Source organism: Solanum stenotomum, chromosome 1, assembly GCF_019186545.1.
Source record: "Solanum stenotomum isolate F172 chromosome 1, ASM1918654v1, whole genome shotgun sequence".
Classification (NCBI taxonomy): domain Eukaryota; kingdom Viridiplantae; phylum Streptophyta; class Magnoliopsida; order Solanales; family Solanaceae; genus Solanum; species Solanum stenotomum.
In genome coordinates this window covers 60,097,104-60,118,631 of record NC_064282.1, presented here as the reverse complement: position 1 = coordinate 60,118,631, position 21,528 = coordinate 60,097,104, and the positions used below count along the sequence as shown (strand labels likewise).

Sequence of the window (21,528 nt, the reverse complement as noted above, 5' to 3'; positions counted from 1 at the left end):
ATTCTTCGAGGACTAGTGACATGTTTATCTTTATCGCTTTTAGTCTTTAGTTTCAGTTTTGCTAGATCTAGTTGGGGCATGTCCCAACATTTCTAGTCAGTTTAGAGGCTTATTTCAGACATAGTTAGATTCAACTTAGTGTTTTGAGTTTGATATTTCTTTTGTATTAAACTCTCAGATTTGATATATTCAGTTATAGTATATGGGTATTCCCCATCTTTTCAGATTTATTTATGAATTAGCTTCCGCATCAGTTTATTATCTTTAGTATGCTCATGATCATGCCAGCAGGGTTAGCTTGGGATCACTTATGGTCCTAGGTCCCGTGTCCGCGTCTTGGGGGTAGCTCGGGGCGTGACAGAAGCGATATGCGGCTGCAAGTGTATATGAAATAGTGCGTATATAAGAGTTGTTTGAAAAAATTGTTTATTATTACTTATGTTTTAGTTATTTTTAGTTTTAATTATTTATCATTTGTTGAGTTTGGTTTGCCTACTGGTTTATGGTAGGCGTCATCATAATCCAATTTCGAATCATGATAAATGAAAATTTTGAAAGAGTTTTGGCTAATGATCCATGATTTTCTATTATTTGTGTTTGACTTGTATGGAAATTTGTGTATACTACATGATGAATAGCCATTATGGATTCTAATGAATCACTTTTGAGCAAGTTGTGTCAGTCCATAGGATAATTGACCTCTGCAAGTTAATAATTTTGATGAAATAGGAATCCTTAAAGTATGACTTTCGACTTTGATTCACCTTAAAGTATATCACCTCCTGAAAGTATGGTTGATCTAGTTAATTTGTATGGTTATTTTGTCAGTTTTTACCTATTTTTTACTTTATTTTGAGGAAGATAATTGTTTAATAACCTTGTATTTTATGCATATTAATAGTATTCTTGATAATTAGCTAAATATGTGATTAAATACATTTCACGTTGAAAAAAAATGGAGAAAAGCACCCCAAAAGAGTTAAAAGTCGCAAAGCCAGAATTTATGATCAAAATTGAGAAGAAATTCAGAAAAAGCACCTTAGGGCTATGGATGGTGCCCCGCACCACTGCCCAAACTTCAAAGAATAATCCATAGTCCAGGCGTATTGATTGGTGCTCCGCGCTCAAGACCTAACTTTAGAGAGCAAAATTAATAGTATTGGTGTATCACATCAGCCTAACTAAGGCTACAAAATGGAACGTTGCACCATATGCTATTTGGGATGAATTTTCTGCAAGTCTAAGACTAACAAAGATTGGGAGTCATTTTCCACTACTATTAATATAATCCCAAGACATTTTTAAGGGTTGTTGATCACTATTGACCAAGCATTATGCGGAAGGAAGTTCTATCATTAGGTTTCTCTTTTACTTAATTCTATCAGCCATATTTTATATAAATAAATACATTATTTTTTAGTATTAATCAAAGCATGAATGTCTAACCATCCTTATTCTGGGGTTACGACCATAACATGATTTTTATTAGATGATTTAGAAGTTATTTATTAGTATTAGTTATTCCTATATTCTTGTACTTGCTATTTTAATGCTTAGGTACCATAAAAATAAATGGATAATCTCTTTGTGAATTTGAAAAGAATCATTGAGATAGACCGAAGAATATAGGGAGAAAGATTTCAATTTCGATAAATAAAGAATTGATTTGCATTTAGAACCAGAATGTACCTAAAACCCTACTTGGTTACAAAAAGGGAAGATAGATATATATCCCCATTTTGGGTTATCAAATGGGAAGATAGATAGTTCTACAATATAGTTGTGAAGTCAATGATAAAAAATTAGAGGATCAGAAGACCATGATCATATTATTAATCTTGTAAATCAACACCTAAATAACTAAACTAAGTCAATGAAATCATATATTATATATGAATACTTAGTTAGTAGAATCGTAACCGCACAATATCTCTCAATCGGTAATTTCAACCAATTTTACTTGCTTTCAGTATTTTAATTAAAGTAGTTATAATAAATAATCATACTCTCTTTGGTCATTTAAAACACTTGCGTAAATCTATATTATTAGAATAACTATATTATTGCTAAATCACAAGTCCTTGCAGGATAAATATTCAATAATGTTTGAGCATCTAAATTACTTGTACGATCATATACACTTGTGTGGCTGTTGGAAGTGAACAAGTTTTTGGTGTCATTGTCAGGAACTTAAAAATTAGCAATTTGTTTAGTTTTTCTTTTACTATTTCTTTGCTCAAGTATTAATAACTTGATCTTAGTTTTTGTTCCTACAGGTCCATGCTCTAGTTGCAAATACATTGGCACACAATAAAGAAGTAGTCAACTCACATCTTGAGCGGTAAAAACTACTTCACTAGAGAAAGAAAGAAATTGTTCTGCGATAGTTATACTTAAGTCAAATCTAGAAAGTGCAAACATGGAGCTAATCTCGCAGATATGGTATTACCCATATGGCAATACGCAACATGGAAGTACCACTCGAAGGAAATGTCACTTCTAGAATCTGCAGACCAGCGGCACCAAATAGATTCGAGCTTAAACATAATATGCTACAACTATTGCATATAATTGGACAGCTTACCGGTGTCACTACCCAAAGCATACCCTAGGCGTATCATGGCGTATAGGATCCTAAGAGGCCCTACACAAGCCACTTAGCATACATCATACAAGATAATAGAAAATTAAGAGAGTTTAAAAAGTCAATTTCAAAATGTAAAAGTTTATAAAATGTAGCGGAAGTCTAACATAGTCTCAAAGCTATCTAGTACATCAAGAGTGATCGGAACGTAACCCATAAATCACATACAATACAGAAAGTAAAGACAATAAGCAATAAATGGCTCGGTCCTTGGAACATGAGGACTCACCAATCTTCAATATCTTCTAAATGTTCCCTAGCCAAGGAGATGCGAGACTGGAGCGTCGAACCCTACATATGGAAATAATATAGGCAAGAGTATGCGTTAGTACAATGAATGTACCAAGTATGATAGTCATGCATAAAAGTATGAAATCATGTTAAAAAGACTTTTTGTGACATGCAATGACCAAGCTAAATCATGAGATAAAAAGGTTAGAAAATGTAAATCATAAAAACATGGCCAATGCAAGCTAACTTCTTTAAAACATTCGTGAGATACTTCTAGAAGTAACTTTAGTTCATTATTGTGGGGGATTTACCTTTAGCCGACATAGAGACAATGTGAGTTATTAACATGGAATTCGGTGTCTACCCCACACCGAAAAGGGGTGTCGTACTTGCCAAGGTAAAACCATAAACTTTCTATCTAAGCAAATCATCCTATGGGGGCACATAGGTATGTGATAAGGAGATTGCTACTAGAAACCTGACCTCAAGATACGAGAGAGCTTCCATCTCAATATCCTCTCGGTACTAAGCTTAAATCCCACAAAATAGTCATTATCTTAACTTGTCTTATCATTAAGAGGCATGTGTAATTGCCACTTGCCTTATCAACCATGGAAGGCACATTAAGTAGTCAATCCAAGCTAGGTTTCATTAGAATAGCTCCTAAATCTTGATTCAAAGTTTAGTTGACAAAACCTTTCAACTTTAAGAATTCTTTATGTGAGAAAACCCTTTCACAATCATGTTTTCATGTGCATGTGAGAAATACTTTCACAACAACAACAACATGGATGCTTTACTCTCAAAGAACCTTAAATCATTTTCATCAATTTCATAAAGAACATATCTTTAGTAACTCATCTTTCATGATTCAAAAGCTTCATCATATGATCAATTTTTTTAAAAAAACATGGATTTCACATGTATTCATGGGAATTCATCTTAGAAACGTGCAATTTCTTCAATTCATGCCTAAACAAACATAAAACAATTAATAATATCATAATTGAAAGGAACCCGTGATATTGAGTAAAAACCCTAACTTCCATTGGAGATTTTAACTTGAGAAAATAGGAGAATTTAGGAACCCTATGGAGGAAAGGACTTCGTAGGTGAATATTATCATACCATAATACCAAGAGCTTACAATCAATGATGAATTTGGAGGCTTGACCTTGAAACCCTAGTCTCTTCTTCAAGCTCTTTAGAGAGAGAAGTATTTGGGGAAGAACTTTGATCAACTTTGGGAATTTGATAGAATGATTTCAATTGAGAAAATTTGGGGGTAAAAACGTTTATATTGAATCTCTAATAGAAGGTAAAACAACATAGTATTGGGTATTAGGAAAAGACCCAAAAGGCCTTCTTAAAAATAATTGCCGACCTCACCAACGGCCAGATCTACTATCCGTAGGTCACACCACGGACCGTTTTGGTTGGCTGTGGGTGGGCTCAGAGACCATCAACCTTGGACCCCCAATGACGAGACTCATGTACGGTCCGTGGGTCCACCTACCGGTCGTACACCTCAATCACGGTTCTCAAATTTTGATCTAAAATTTCTCTTAGTCTGGGAATCACCTATGCGACCTACCTATGACTCGTGCATAGGACAACAGACCGTCTTGGTGAACCGTGTGAAAATACTGAAACCCTGACATTTTAAGGGAATTTGGACTGGCCAACCCCGAGCCTACCTACGGTCCGTGTGTTAGACCACAGACCGTTGGTGGCTCTGTCGATTCTGGCACCAGATCTTGAAAACCTGAAATTTTTCATCCTTTTTGAATCCGAGGTGTTACAATGGATCGGATTTGCAACACGAGGATGTGCTATAACATATTTAGAACTTTCTGGAGATTAGTGACATATACATACCCCTAAAATTCGTAGTTGATTATGTGAGGCACATACTATTTCCATTTTCCCGTCTTGGAAAAGCGAAGAGATGGTTGATGGTTGAACTACTTAACTCTATTAATTCATGGAATAACCTGGAAAAAAATTCCTAATTTGCTTCTTTGCATCTTGGAAAATGACAATGTTGAGGAGCAAAAAAAATGAGTTTTAAACAATAAGAGAGCAAGAATCTTTACCGAAAAGGTTCAACTATGTCCTCAGAGATTATATGCATCATCATTTTAAATGATTTAGGTATTAATTCATACATTTATCGAGATTCTAAAACCACATACAAAGATATTGTTAGATTCTGCAACAGGTATTCAAGATTTGGAAAAGATGTATGATGAGCTATATATGCTTCTAAATAAAATCTCACAAGATAGCTCAGACTGAAAAAGATGATAGATCGAGAGCTATGGTGAAAATGTCGCAAATATGCTCGATGCTTATGAAATCATCGCAATAGCAACATAGTTGCCAATCCTGGAAAATCGAATGATTACACAGTTCAACAAGCTTAACTTAATTAAAAGAGATAAGTAAAGAAAGTGAGGTCCACTAGATTAGAAATAAAGAGGAAAAAATGAAGGAAGTGGGCCCACCACATGTATACAAACACATGTATATATTTGGTTAATGACAAAAGCTCAACGTTTAAGGGTTACAAAATATCAAAAATAAAAGGTTCAACATGGTAATATGACCTCGTAAAGTATTGGTGTGTAGTTGAGAATCGATTAATAGATTGGGATCGGGGGACATTTGGCTATTTTTCATTACAGTTATATTTTAAAACATTCAGATGAGCTAATAGAAAGAACTTGAATAAATAAAACCAACAATATTTTATTTAATATCAAGAAACAAATTAAATAATTGAATTAACTATTAGCAAATCATCACAGTTCAATTCTTTTCATAATTTTATAATATAAGTAAAACTATTTGCCTAGCTGAAAAAACTCCTTAACTATGATATATTATTTTCGTAAAAAGAGCATTAACGATGAAAGGAACAAAAAATAAAGCAAATTGATAAATAATATAGTATTAAACGTGAAGTTGATTAAGATTTACATACAAATTTAACGCAACGAAGATGAAATATTGAAGACAAAATGTATTGTAAAATTAATTATCGTTTTTTACGTTCAGCTCAACATGACAATGCCACACTATATTCCTTTTTTGCATTCTAAGGTTAGACTTTACACACTGTTTTTTTTAAAATTTTTTTGTAAGAAATATGAGGCCAATCTTTTCATTGACAGATCTTTAAAGGTTAAAAGATTCTTTTTTTTTCATGATATTTTTATTTAACTTTTCCTTTTTTATTATTTAATTATCTCAAATACAACATCTAATAATATTTACATAATTAGAGTAGTACTATTACCAGAAGTATAAATAATACAGACGAATAAAGCAATAAACCCAATTAGTTTTTTTTGCAGGTAGAATAACAAAAAGACCACTTGAAATGCCAAAGGTTATTCTAAATCCGTTTTGGCTTATTATAATTAGGAAATTCTCTTATTAATAACAAGTTTAAAGAAAAGAACCTAACAGTAAATTATACACCCTTTTTCTTCCCGAGACCTCCTTTTGTTGCTACTACTATTTTCCGATCAATTCAACAAAATCTAGATTTATCAATCATCGGCGACAGGGAAGAATTATTGTGATTTTTCAAGTATGTTTTTCTCCGGTGATCCTTCGACGAGGAAGCGAGTCGATTTGGGTGGCCGCAGCTCCAAGGAACGTGACCGACAGAAGCTTCTAGAGCAGACTCGTTTAGAGCGGAATCGTCGCCTCTGGTTGCGTCAGCAGAACTCTGCTGCCCTCAAAATTCAGGTTTCTTTTTTTCTTTCATTTCTTTTGTTGCTTTGCTATAATTCATGTTTTCTTGCTCAATTTTGTCACAATGGTTTTACCCTTATTGGGTTAAGAGAAAAGTTTTAATTTGGGTGTTGGCAGCTAAAATGCCTGTTTTACCCAATACTTAACGTTTATCAACTAGTTCAGGATTGAAACACAGTTGATTGATTGATATTTCATGCCCAACTCAACTAATTCGGGACAGATGTCAATAATATTGATAACCAATTAGTTTAGTCTTACTTAGGCTGTAGTTTGAGTATTAATGAGATGGCTTTGTGGAATTGAATTATGTATTATTTGATAAAAATCAGGTTAGGGATCTAAGAACTTGAGAAAGAAAATTAAAAAAAATCAAGAAACAGGTGGAAGCTAAAAAGAAATATACAACAACAACATATCCGGTGTAATACTACAAGTGGGGTCTAGTGAGTGTTAGATATATGTAGACCTTACCCCTACCTTTGTGAGACAAAGGCTATTTCTGATTCCAAAATAAACTGAAAATAAAGATAGAACAAATTTTAAAGAGTGATTCTTGAATTTAAAGAACAGATAAACAAGTTCAAGAATGATAAAAAAACTTGAAAATAAGTATATTCTTCAAATTGACTCCTACAACAACAACAAAACCAGTGCAATCCCTAAAGTCTATTCTTGAAATGACTTGTGTATCAATCCTCACTTCCACATCTAGCTCGTGAGTTATGTAATTGAAGTTGCACAATAAGTACTCAATCTTGATACTGGTTTCATCCAAACCTCCAGTCTATCGTTAACTTCGTTGCAAGTCTCGTCAATCAGTATCATGTCATTTGCAAATACCATCCACTACGATACCTCTCCTTGGATATGCAACGTTAGTTCATCCATCACTAAGGCAAAAAGAGACAAGGTAAGAGTTGATCGCTGATGCAACTCCATCACGACTAGGAAGTGTTCTGAGTCTCCTCCCACTGTCCTCACTCGAGTCTTGTCTCAATCATACTTGTCCTTAATCGTCCTAATTTAAGCTACAAGTGCCCCTCTAGCCTCTAAACATAATCATAGTTACACACTAGAGACTTTGTCATATGCTTGTTTGATATCAATGGACACCATATTCAAGTCTCTCTTCCTCCCTATACTACTCCATCAATCTCATTAGATAGATGACTTATGTAGTTGAATGCCCCGACATGAATCCAAATTGGTTCTCAGTAATAGATGCACTCTTTCTTACCCTCATCTCCCCTTTCCTTTCCCAAACTTTCATATTGTGACTCAACCACTTGATGCCCTATAGTTGTTACAATTCTGAATATCACTCTTGTTTTGAACATTGGTATCATTGTACTCCACCTCCATGCTCTGGGCATATTAGATGTCTTTAAAGTAATGTTAAACAACTCAGATGCACTCTTCCAAAATTTTGTGAGCACCCCTTCTAGCCTGATCGCCCTCCCCATTCTCATTTTACGATAACCTCTTTAATTTGTCTAGCATGTGCCTCTACCACCAATACTTTGTCTTCCTTGTCTCTGATGCACTTCACACTTCACCTGGTCTAGGTCTTGACCCTTCTCTCTCGCCTTGGCAAGCCTATAGAACTTCATATCCTCGCTTTCGTCATATAGTTTTTCATATAGGCGTTCAAACGTCGTTGTAACAACTAACTTCTCTTCCTTCTTTGCCACCTTATACCTCTCTCTATTTGCCCTCTTTTCATTCTCATTTTTACTCTCCACCAACTCCTTAGACGCAACCTTTCTGGTCTTCACTTTCCCTTGAACTGCTCCATTCTACCACTAATCCCCTCAATGTCCACCAACGTTACCCCTCAGGACCCTAATCCTCTCTAGCTACTTCTTTAATGCACTTAGTTGTCGTATACCACATACAATTTGCATCCACAGTACTACCCCAAACCCCTATCACCACCAATTTCTCCTCCATCTCCTCAGCTCTGGCTGAGGTCAAGCTTCAAATTGACTCCTAACGACAATTAACCAACAAGGAACTAATCGCCTTTGATCTAGAGTCATTCTCATTTTATTTGAAGCAATCTCAGGTTTACACTTCAACTAGTTCAAAAGCTTCATCTACCCAATTAATGAGGTACCTAGGATTGCCAGTTTGGCCAACATCCATTTTGAAAATAATTGGAGAGTTGTCTACAATGTATCTTGGTATGCCTATAGGAGACAAGATCATATCAAAGGGTATCTGGAAAATGTATTAGAGAAATGTTAGAAGAGTCTTTTGTTATGACCGTGGTGTCCGAGCCACCTTTTGCGCACTTCGACTAATTCCACGGGATACGTGCCACCTCCTGCCAGCAACACTTGCCAAGTAACTTTGTCCACCAAAGCTAGGACAGATGGGAAGAATCACCTAGTGTTTTGTTGTCTTCGTTGCGTTTTGAACCTAAGACCTCAGGGTTCTCAACGAAATGTGAGAAGAATCTAGTCAAGTGGAAAAGGCAGTATCTATCCCCGGGTGGTAGAGTTGCACTCATCAACAATGTCTTAGATGCATTGTTTACCTACATGATGTCCTGTTCCCTATGCCAACAAATGTGAGGGACATACTTCTCGTAAGGAGGCAAAGTTAATTCTTACCAAGTATATCCTATCCAACATTGCCAAAAATATTGTATGTTTTTGTTCTAGATTCCATCTTCAGTTACTTTGAAATTAGAGAAGCCACTAAGGACCTTCTTTGGGAAGAAGAGGAGGTAGTTGGATGGTAGAAGGTGTGGCTCCTAATGACTCGGGGCAGATGGGAAACTGGTGGTTGTCAATTTTCAAATAAGTCCTCTTACAGTAGCTGAGAAGATCTGTGAAAGAATTTTGTATAGAGGAGGCCGACTCCATACTAGAATCTTGGAAGCCTTGTGAAATGTACATAGGCCTTTTACTTTCTGTTCTACCGTGGCAAACACTACCTCTGTGTTTATGCATAATATGCTACCATTATTAAAAAAAGGTCACTTGGAGGTTCTCCATTTCCCTTTTTGTTCTTTTATCTACATATCTAATTGAGTTGAACTCCATGTTATTGCCTATGTTGGAGGTCATTAATGATGCACCTCGACACCTGGAAATAACTCTTGTTGTCATGCTGAAACATACATATCCGAGTATCTGTGAAGCATTTCCATAACTTCTAACATCCTTTTGTTTAATATAATTGGCCTCCAATAATGAAGAACTATTGTATTTAGCATTTCTGACATTTTGGTCCCCTGTAGACACATAAAGTTTGCTCTAGGTTTCAGCATATCCTTCACTACCACATTTTCCATGGTCATTTTAACCTCTCATGTTCCAGATTTTGATTTCCATTGGCATGTTGGGGAGGTTTATGTAAACTGCATCCTCATCCTTCCCTGGATCCTTCCTTTTCTTTACCTCCATAGCTTTAGAAAGGAGAGAATTTCAGACTCACAATTCAGGTTGAAGACTCTTCTCAGTTCAGTCTCTTTTCCCCCAGTTCGTGTCGTTGTATTTGAAATCATTATATACAATCACAAATTATAGAATTTATCCCCCTTTTCTCAATCAAATATAATTTTGTTGATACTGAGAAAGCCCTCGTGTTGTACAAGAGTTATACTAAAAAGTAGAGAATCAACATAAAGATATGATTCTAAACAAAAGATGGCCATCTTGTTGTACTAATAGGAATTCATGGTGCACAAAAAAAAAACACTAAGGGGTCGTTTGGTAGAGTGCATTAGCAAAATAATGCATGCATTAGCTCTATGTATTAGTAATATCTTGTTTGGTGCACTTTTTCATGCTATGTATAATTAGTTATACACTTTATTGTGTATTGGGTATTACTAATACCATGTATTTCTAGGTATTAGTAATGCAAAGGGATTTAATGCATGCATTAACATTGTCAAAAACCCAATTACCCCTCAAAACCCCTTTTACATCTTTTTTACTATAATTGTGGAGGATATTTTTGTAAATAAATATTTTTATACAATACATTCTATTTTTAATACGCCAAACCAAACAATGCATAAGAAATAATTTATGTATAACTAATGCAACCATAAATAATATAAGCATTACTAATGCATGCATTGTTAATACACTCTATTTAATATTATTTCTATACGCTCTATCAAATGACCCGTAAATATTTTTAGGCAATGCATACTATTTTAAATGCACCAAACTAAACAATGCATAAAATAATCTATGTATAATTAATGCAAGTATTACTAATTCACCCTATTTTGCATTATTCTTATACACTCTGTCAAACAACCCCTAAAACAGAAGACTATTCTCAGATGTACACAAACCCTTTGTAGGAAAGTATATATCTACACAAGAACTTTTTCTTACACCAGACAAATTATCAAATGCATGAGGGCATGTCTGTTCTTAAGTTTTGGGTTCTTTTTTTGATCAAGTAAAAGTATTTTCATTCATAAGCATGGCCAAATTGGCTGTATACAAGTGATATACCAAAAAGTAAAGAATATACAAATTATGATCTCTACAAATTCCATCCAATCCTCTATATAACAAGGAATTTTCTTATTACAAAGAAAATAAGGGAACGAAGACTACTCCTCAACAAAGAGAAACTCGACTCTACACCTGCAAAAGCTCTCTTATTTCTCTCTCCATGCCACCCACACTAACGCAAGTGAAACCACGTTCCAAGGCCTTCATTTCCTTCTCCCACTCTTCTTAGTTGAACATCAAATATTTCACCATTTTTGGCATTGCCCAAAGAGTGCCAAACCACCTACGCATATCCCACCATAGTCTCATGGTTAGCCTGCAATGAAGTAAAAGATGATTCACGTCCTCACCTGCCTCCTTACACATGTAACACCAACTGACACAAACAACTTTTTGCTTTCTAAGATTTTTCGTTATCAAGATCCACCCCCCTTAGTGGCTAAGCCAAGTGAAAAAACACACCTTTTTCCAAGGCACCATTGGAACTCATATTGCTTTACATGGGAATTTAATATCCTCCCTAACTAATAGTTTCTTATAAAAAGACTTCACGGAAAACACTCCATTGTTTTCCAACCCCACCACTAAACATCGGGATGATTTATCAGATTGACTTGCCTATAAATAAGGCTAACAATCTTTGAAGCTTACTCACTTCTCAATCTTGAAAATCTCTTCAGAATCTCAAGGCCCAAAAAGTCTCTCCACCTTGTGCCCCCTAATTTGTTGAATTAGCATCTCTTTGACAAGATATTTTGTACACGTCCACCCCCNCCCCCCTCCCCACACACACAAAAAAAAAACCTCTCCTCCATCTCTATCCTTGAATGACATATTTTCCTCAAAATATGCCCGTCCCTTCATGATAATCCTCCGCAAACCACACCCAAAAGACAAAATGTTATATCTAGTTTTTCAACCTCCTTTCGTGATCCCGTACCTATCAACTATCCCCCCATAAAGCTTGTATCTACACCCCACACTTCCATAACCATTTGCCCAATCAAGCTTTATTAAAGACTTTTAAATGTTTAATTTCAAGGCCTCCATATTTTTTAAGGAGATGTGACAGTCTCCCACTGCTCCAAGTGAAATTTTCTTGCCCCATCCACCGCATCCCAAAGAAAATTCCTCTGAATCTTTTCCAACTTTTCAGTGACCACATTTGGAGCTTGAAACAAAGACATTCAGCGACCACATTTGGATCTTAGTTGCTCTTGCCAATAGAAACGAGAAAATATTTTTCAAGGACCATCTAACATGACATTTCGCAAGTTCACGTTGTGTCTTGCACTTTCCCTATCTTCCTATGCACGTCTCTTCTATTTTGGCTTTATTTGAGTATATATTTTTTGGGTTATGTGTGGATCCTCTCATGCTAGAATCAGCTAGGACTTGTTACTTTTTTCTTAACTTGAATAAGTACTGAATACAGAAATGCTTCAGAGGTAGAAAGGAGGTTGAAACTGAATGTTCTAAAGTTCGCGAGAATTTCTTGAAAACTCATGGGGAACGCTGCCACACTGTTGACAGGTTTGCTTATATGGCTTCTATGTTCTCTTTAATATGTTGCTTTAGATGCAATTCCCTCCCCCCTGTTGGGTCATGTAATTGGGTGCTCTGATGGTGTTTCCTTTTCTTTGCTCTTAACCCATGAAGTTGTATGAGCTTTTTTCTAGAATCTGTGATGATTAGCTTTTATTTTCTCTTTTCCCATGTGTATTCAGGCAGTGCTTCAGTCCAGATTCAGATTTTCTGCGTCACCTACTTTTCTTTTTCAATCCAACATACACTACTGATGTTTCTGTCCTTGTGGAGACATGCCGATCGCTTCTAGAGTTTGTTCGAGATAACGGTTTGTTTCATCTCTGTCTAACTTTATGTGGACAATTTATGTGACTCATATGGAGTGCCTTCATCTATTTGGAGTTGGTGGAGCTGTGTATTTCTGTTTGATTTTGGTTTCGTTTACCAATAGAGATGATTAATGGTAGCTTTATTCTAAGCAGAAAATATTATGTACGTTATATGGGTTAAACTATCTATGGAACTCATGAATTGATGACTATCTTAAAACCTTAGAATTCAAGCAGCATGTTGCATCACGTCAAACAAATGCTTGCTTGAAAATGTTTTGGGCTTTGATGGAGTGTTGAATCATGTCTCCTTGTGTTGGTGCCATGGTTTTAGTAATCTGTGAAACTTAAGTTACTTTTCAATGGAAGTCCACTGAAATGACACTGTATTGTATTATTAGGTATCTCTGTGTATTCTTGATATCTTTTGGTGTTCCCTTCCTAAATAATTGATGTATTGTTGTATGACAAAAATCAAGTGTATGTTTAATGGTTTGAGTTAATTTTTCTTTACCCAGCTTTTATAGAGTGTGGTGCCCTGTCTAAACTGATTATTTATGCTGATTATCACTTATGAGATACTTCTAAAATCTAAATTACACAACTGACCTTGTTTCTTTAAGTGCATGTTTTGTGCATAGCATCTTCGCGTTCAAGTTTAACTGCGTTACAAAACTAGTTCTTTGTTCTCTAATTGAATTTTTTTTGCTCATCATTACATGTTATTACCTTGTTTCTCTGTTATTAGCCTCTTGGGTTTGCATGCTAGAAGCTTTTCATTAGCATTAACAGTGTGCAGGAATTTTACAGGGGATGTTGTTAGCCTCTTTGCTGGTACGGAATATGCTTCCAAAGCTGCCTTGGTGAGATACAGAGTGAAGAAATTCGCTCATGCTTGTATTCGGGCTGTTTATGGAAACAGGTTTAACTCAATACCTTCATTTCTTCTTGATTTACTTTCCCATATGAAGCACCTGAACTTCATTTGGTTAGTGTTACTTTTGTCTCTGTCGAACACAGAGAAAGAGATTTATTTGACCTTATTATCTTTAAAGTTTAAAACCAAACTATTTGTGTAGAGAACATATAATGTTCAAGAAAAAGGGGATAAATTTATTCTTTTGGAAGGAGATGAACTATAGAGCTTTTGAAGACAAATACCATTTTGTGTAGAAAATGAAGATGAGCTATATATTTTTGTTTAATATTTGGTGTTACTATGCAATCACTAGTTGATATGATAAGATCCTTGTGAAGCAGTAGCCTAAGCTTGGTTGGGATTTTGTAAAGTCTTTTTGCACTATTATGGTGCAACTTTATAAATATATATATATATATATATATATACAGTTGTTAATAGTTTTGAAAAGGAGATAAATCTATTCTTTCATGTTTTTAGTCTTTTAATAAATTCTTTCCTTTTACTTTTTTTGGATCGTATTGGACCTGAACTCCAGATCTTTATATTGCTATTGTTCAGTCTTCAGTGTTTGGCATTTCATTCTATTCTTTTTGTGCTATGGGTGTTCTGTTGAATGACCACTTGGAGCTTCACTTCACTACAAAACAACAACATTATATCACAAAGTGGGGTCTGGAGAAGGGGAGAGTGTACACAGACCTTACCTCACAATATAGCAACTTGGTACCCGTATAGTAGTTGCAATTATGAATATCACCCTTATTCTTGTACAACAGAACCATTGCACTCAACCTCCATTCCTTTGACATTTTAGCTGTCCTAAATATGACACTAATCAACCCAGTCAGCCACTCCAATTCGGTATTGTCAAAGGCACGCTTAAGCTCTGAAATGAGGATCAAAACGTGTTGACCGTTTTGCCTTGCTTAATGTGAGCTTCATAGTCGTCATCAATTTTTCATGGCATACTTTCTCTTGCCAACGAGCCTTTCTGAAGAGGCGACACTAAACAATTGATATTTCATTTTATCATAGTTCTTTTTTCATATATTTGTTATTCATGTTTATAATTATTAGTCTTGGCCTCTCTCTCTCTCTCTCTATATATATATATATTCGTATTTTTCTCCTTTTGTGCCTTTTTTCATTTAAGCCAATGCTTTATTTTCGGTTTGCACTCATAGCCCCAACAGACCTTAGAGCTTTTTTGCGCTTTTTGCTTTTGATAACATTATATTGACCTGGCCTGTGTTCTTCCAAAAATCCACCGTGATTTCGTCTTGCCCGGTCACTCTTCCCCTCCTCATCTAACAAATAGCCCCCTTAACCTCCGCAACCTTTATGCACCTACGATACCCAAAATCTCTATGACCCTCAAAATGCTCTAACTCCCCCAACACGATATCCCAGTCCTCTTTTTCATTTAAGAACTATGGTCCCATTTGTACATGTATTATCTTGCAACTTTCTCTTCTTCCCTAACATAGTTAATAAAACACCACTTGTTTTCTATAGCTACATACTATGCTATTTTACGATGTCTTTTATCGTTCCATTATTTCAACACTTCAATGACAAGCTTTATAACTGGTTGCTTAGAATTCTTTACAGAAAGGAGAGTGAGTTTTGGGGGGGGGGGGGATCTTACTCTTCTAAACCTTGAAATTTAATTAGCTTTGATGAAATTGCATGTGGTAGGCATTTATTTTGATTGTGCTACTATACTAGTTATTGATCTATGATTTTACTCATCTATAGTGTCATTTTCTGAAATAAGCTATTTTATTTGACATCTGTAGGACACCAGTTTTTTAGGTCTTAAATCCAATTGGAATGCTAAACAAGTGCTTTCATGTCTTTATTTTACTTATATGAGCCATGCTCGTGCAGGAATAAGTTGAGAGATCAACTTTTTATGGAATCTGAGAAGTCCTGTACATCAGCAATCCTCTTGTTGGATGCAGTAACATTGTTGATTGATTTAGGGCTTCCTTGGGCTTGCAGCACTGTCACCTATCTTCTTCAAAGGAATATATATTCCTTATTTCGGGAAATTGTTCTGATTGGCAAGGTATAATATACATCAACATGAATTCAGCTGATACTTCCTTTCCTCTATAATGTATATTTTCTGACTGCTATTACAAGTACAAGAGCTAGATAGTTAAATTATTTTACTACTTGCCTCAGCATATGTAATCCTTAATGATGAGTTTTTAAGTATATTTTTCAGGGAGTCCAAGTAGTTTGTAGTTATGGATTAATTTCACATTTTTCTAGCTAGCTTTATTGCTTAAAGTGCTCTACTATTGGGAGCTAGAAAGTAGGTAGCAGAAGGTGATGGAATGTGTGACAAGCTTGTAATTATTCATGGAGATTTCTAATAATCTGGACCAATGTTGAATTGCAGGGCTTTCATACAACTCTATTCAATCCTATGTTTCCGATACACTTCTTAAGAATTAGTAAATTATTAATATTTTTTTTTTGAGAAAAGGTACCTAGTAAATTATTAATATGATAAGATTCCTTTCATTATTTAAATATATTTGTGTCTCTGTGTGTATATATATATAGGAAAGGTTTAGAGTCCTTATAGTTGTGTTGTAAGAAAGAGGAATTGCTTTCCTTCCTGTTTTGGGATTATTTTCTCTCTTTTTAGGATTTTATTTTGATTGTTAAAAGTATTGATTAATCTCACCAAGAGATGTCGTAAATATTTACAACAGGGGATACATTACTGAATATGTAATGATGTATATTATATATAGGGCTTTGCTAACCTACTACATTGAAGGTAGTAGATTAGCATGGTGCCAATTTTTTAATTTCCTTAAAAGTTCCTAGCAAAATATTATCAATGCACATACCTCTCCTATGTGGTTTGCGAGCTATTGCATAGGAGCGGGGGTTTTACCCTGTGCGCACCCAAAGGGTAGCGGCTGCGGGTTTCCCTTGTCATCAAAAAAATAAAATAAAAATATTATCAATGCACAAACTGAGAGGGATATCTTTGTCTTGCCACCAAAAACTAAAGCCAATTCCTGTTTTCCCCCTTTCTCTTACATTTTATTCTCTTCATCTGCGAAGCTTGAGGCATCTGTTTTGTTTTATTCTTTTGCTTTCTATCATTCTCTTTCTCTTCTTAATTTTGATAGTCTCCCCATAAATTAAACCATGATCTCCTTTAAATTATTTGTGAGTTGTTTGCATTCTTAAGATTTATTGTCAATATTGATGAGTATAAAAGACATGTAACAAACCCAACATTTAATTTCTGTAATCAAAATTCAGGCGGAGGGAAATGGGTCTTCTACCATTATTTTTTTGACAAAGGGTCTTCTACCATTATTCTCTAAATGAAATGGTTTCGTAGAGAAAAAAGAGAAGATAGGTGGGTTAAGAACACATGTTAATTAGTGTGTGTAAAATGTCACTTTTCCCCTAAAATGGGACTAGAAATTGGCTAAAATATTGGGAAATACCAAGAATGGCAAATTTCATCAACAAGATGGAGCAATTCAGTGGGTTGGGAACAGATGAAGATGAACTATGGTGGAAGGGAGATGAGAAAGGCACATCAAAGTGAGCAAAGCGTACAGGAAAATGAAACACAACCAGCAGCCAAGCAGTTGGCCATGGAAGAACATTTGGAAAACCAAAATACCATATAAAGTGGCATGCTTTGTGTGGCTTCTGGCAAAGGACGCAATGCTTACCCAAGAGAACCTAATGAATAGAGGGATAATTTGAAACCCCAGGTGCTTCTTGTGCGAGGAGCAGGCAGAGACTGTGAATCATCTATTCCTACATTGTAGAACCACAGGACAACTATGGAGATTGTTTTTGAACCTCAGAGGAATAGCATGGAGCATACTTGGGAAAATTACAGAGGCCTTAACAAGCTGGGAACAAGCTGGGTTGTTGGGCAAGAATAGAGGCAGGTGGAGGATAGTCCCAGCAAGCATTTGGTGGACAATATGGAAGGAGAGGAATTCTAGGTGTTTTGAGAGCATAAAGAACAATATGCAACAGATTAAGCTCACTTGCATCTTGCTACTGTGTTTTTGGTGTAATCAGTTACTTTTAAATCATCCCGTCTCTATTATTGATGTTTTAGACTCATTATAGACATAGGATCATAGAATCATTGATGTAGGTAGTACTTTGTAAATATGGGGCTACAACAACTCTTGTAAGATTCGGATTCTAACATATATAGACAAAGTTACCAGTTTCAGAAAAAAAAAAAAAAAATTGGCTAAAAGAATGGGGGTTTGCTGAACCGAGATGATCCCTGATAGAATGAGTGATGAACTTGACGAAGAGGGATGGTAAGAAACTAGGTCATGCTGGTGTATCAAAAGACGAAACTGTCATTACTGCTAAAGAAATATTTAGAATAGTAATAGGGATCTTTTGGGTAATTTAAAAGTGGGTACAATGCTAACATACTACCTTCATATAGTATATATGATTAAGGATTTTACTTGTAAACACTATTTAAACCCCAACATATTTGAGGGAATAAGCAAGTACTTCATTCTCAATATTTTTCTTTGTTTTCTGATATTTTACATGGTATCTGAGCCTATAAGATCTTGGTAGAAATTCAAATAGCTTTCGCTAACGGCAGGCAATGCCGGCCAAGATGTGCCGCCAATGATTTTCTTCTTCCATGTATCTAGCACAACTCCTCTCTCCAGCAATCGGTGTTCCTCTCTCCGTTCTAGCATCGTTCATCTCTTGGACGACCATTATGGTGCCACTATCACTTTGGTGACCCGCACTGCTACTTTCTATGTGACCAACACCCTCCTCTGATCTTGAATTTCTATTAGAGCCAAGAGTTTGAGTCCCTATCTGAAAATTCTTTTACTCGAGGCAAGTTTGAGTTCCTACTCTGAAATCAAAGCCAAGGGTTTTGCTTTACTCTTAGATTTCTTTCTACATATTTTGAGAATTCTCTCTCGCTCTTCTAGTACTACTTTCTCTATTTCTTTTTCTGGTTAAAAAAATTTCTCTCATCCAAAATTTCCTTCAATTTCTCTAGTTCAATTAAAACATAATGACTATTTCCTTCCAAACCAATCTTCTTTTTCTTCTTAATCTCACAAAAGCAAAGAAAAATTTCTTGTGCTTATTCCTAAATTAAAATGGTTGTTTAGACTAATGGAACTGGAATCCTACCTTCACTGGATGCAAGAGGGATCAAATACCTCATTCTATTACCTTGATTTGTGGTGATTATGAGAACTATCTTCATCTTCGGTAGGTGCAAAGCAACATTATCATCTCATCTACAGCTGCAAGCTCAACCTGGTACACAAAGTGTGACTCATTGCCTGCTCTTACAACATCTACTGCTTCCGTCAAGCACTCATCAGATGAGGTTGAGTATATTTGTGGCTCCAGAATTGAGTATATTTGGGGCAAATTAGGAGAATAGAATATGTACGCTCCAACCTGAGGGCAAATGTTAAGAATTAGCAAATTATAAATGTGGCAAGATCTTCTTTCTCAAAAAAATAAATGTGGCAAGATCTCATTCCTTAATAAAAATTACTATCATGTCCTCGTTAAGGTTACTTTTCTTTTTAGAGTTACTTGTGAACACTATTTAAGCCCTAACATGCTTGACGATATAATCAAACAATTTATTCCCCAACATCTCTCTTCTTTTCTCATTCTGCACAACTTTTAAGCATTCTCTGCAAAAGATATAGACTACTTTTGGCACCTTCTTGGTTCGTTATTAGTTTTACTTATAAAAAAGAAAAAAAAGCCGCCCAGTGGTAAGCAGAAAAGACTTGAATATCTATCGAGACTGTAAACTTTGATATGATGTGAGAAATGAGTGAAGAGAAGATATGGGGGGAACGCTCCGGACAATTATCTTGTGCTTAGGACCTTCAACAAATGCTTTGGACAATATACATGAATGTAATATTTCTTCGGATGGGAAATAATATTAAACAAGACAAGTAGACAACCTTATTTTTATGCGTGCATTATTTATTTGTTTTTCGGTTTTGGTGTACTAGTATCTCAAGAATCCAAATTTCTCCTTGCCTAGGTGTTTGTTTAAGTTTGAAGAGTGACATGATGCAGCTTAATTTTTGCAGGATAGAAGCTTTCCAGCTTCCAACAGGGTTGTATCTTCATTCGAGCGCGTGCTTGGACTAATTACATCTCATATTGGTCAAGGCACTTGTACTTGCCCAACTGTTGATCCACAATGTTTCTTTCCCTCCCAGATTCTTACAATTCCATTTTTATGGCGGTTTTTCCCTCACCTGAAAGAGGTAATTGGTTACAATGTTCCACCAGAACATTGCTGTTTCAATGGAGGATCAGATTAAGGGATAATCCTTTGCCAACCAAGTATCAAGTTGCTCTATGCTAGCTCATGTAAAATGATCTTTAGGATTATCTGCATGAATTGTCAGCTCATGTCTCATATTTGTGCCATATAGTTGTTCATCTTCATGTGGAAGTTCAGATTTATGCTTCTGTGAAGTTTATGTTCAGCTGGTTTCATTTCATTATGCAGATCTTTGCAAGTCCATCAGTGAGTCGTCATTATTTTCATCAGATGAAATTATGCATGAAAGACCATATTAATGTCCTCCCTCCTGATATAGCGATTGATCTTCCTGGTTATGCTTGCCTTCTTGGGAATCTATTGGAAGTTGCCGGGCTTGCTTTTGCTCAGCCAGAATCATTCACTATGGTAAAGACTAAAGACATACCATTAGCTTTACTCAAATAAAAGATATTTTTTTGTGGTACAAGTTTTATAATTACTGTCATTTATGTTTGGAACCTATGTTATAAGGACATGTATGAAGGAGTCGTCACTAGCGTGAGAATAATAGTAGTAGATACAGAGAAGTTTCCCACAACCGTGGTTTACAAGAGGTATTGACTTGAGCAGGTTCTTGTTTACCCTAATTATGAATGAGCTAACCAGCACAACACAAAAAGAGGTTTCATGGTGTATGCTATATGCTAACGATATTGTATTAATTAATGAAATAAACAAGGGTATCAACTATAAGCATGAACAATGGAGAAACAATCTAGAGACTAGTAGTTTCAGGATAAGTAGAAGGTTTTCTAAATATATGACTCTGAAACTAGAACAGCAGTATTAGTTGAGATTAAGATTTGATGAGATTGTGGTGTCTTAATTAAACAAACCAGATATATAGGCTCATTGTTCCAAGATAATGAATGATAGATTATGATGTTACATATAGAATCAAGATCCGATACTTGAAATGAAAAGTACTACTGGAGTGTTATATGACTAGAGAATGGCTACCAAAACAAAAGGTAGGTTTTTAAATTAAAGCACTATTAAGCTCTGAAGCTGGGTGAAGCAAAAGTTGTGTGCTTCGCCTCGCTTCATCGGTGCTTTAGTGTGGGTGTCAAGGTGCTAAGCCGTGTGCCCCTTCACTGATGGATTCTACTTAAGAGCACAGCAACATTTTTTTTGTGTGTGTGTATATATATATATATAAAAAAATAATTCATTCTTCTGTCCAAATATTATTGTTTATGTTTATAATTACACTTTTTTTTTTTTGATAAAAGTAATAGTTAGTCTATATTTAT

General features: G+C 35.4%; 1 pseudogene across 1 annotated transcript in view; it reads left to right on the top strand.

Annotated features, from left to right (window-relative positions):
* Nucleotides 1-6,284: 6,284 nt before the first annotated feature.
* The window catches only part of LOC125854907 (uncharacterized), a 19,397-nt pseudogene continuing 4,153 nt past the window's right edge, over nucleotides 6,285-21,528 (top strand). Inside the window, exons 1-7 of the transcript XR_007445430.1 lie at nucleotides 6,285-6,634; nucleotides 12,566-12,663; nucleotides 12,858-12,985; nucleotides 13,797-13,908; nucleotides 15,799-15,979; nucleotides 20,034-20,213; nucleotides 20,462-20,641. The product of XR_007445430.1 is annotated as an uncharacterized LOC125854907 (transcript). The remainder of the gene's footprint in view (nucleotides 6,635-12,565; nucleotides 12,664-12,857; nucleotides 12,986-13,796; nucleotides 13,909-15,798; nucleotides 15,980-20,033; nucleotides 20,214-20,461; nucleotides 20,642-21,528) is intronic.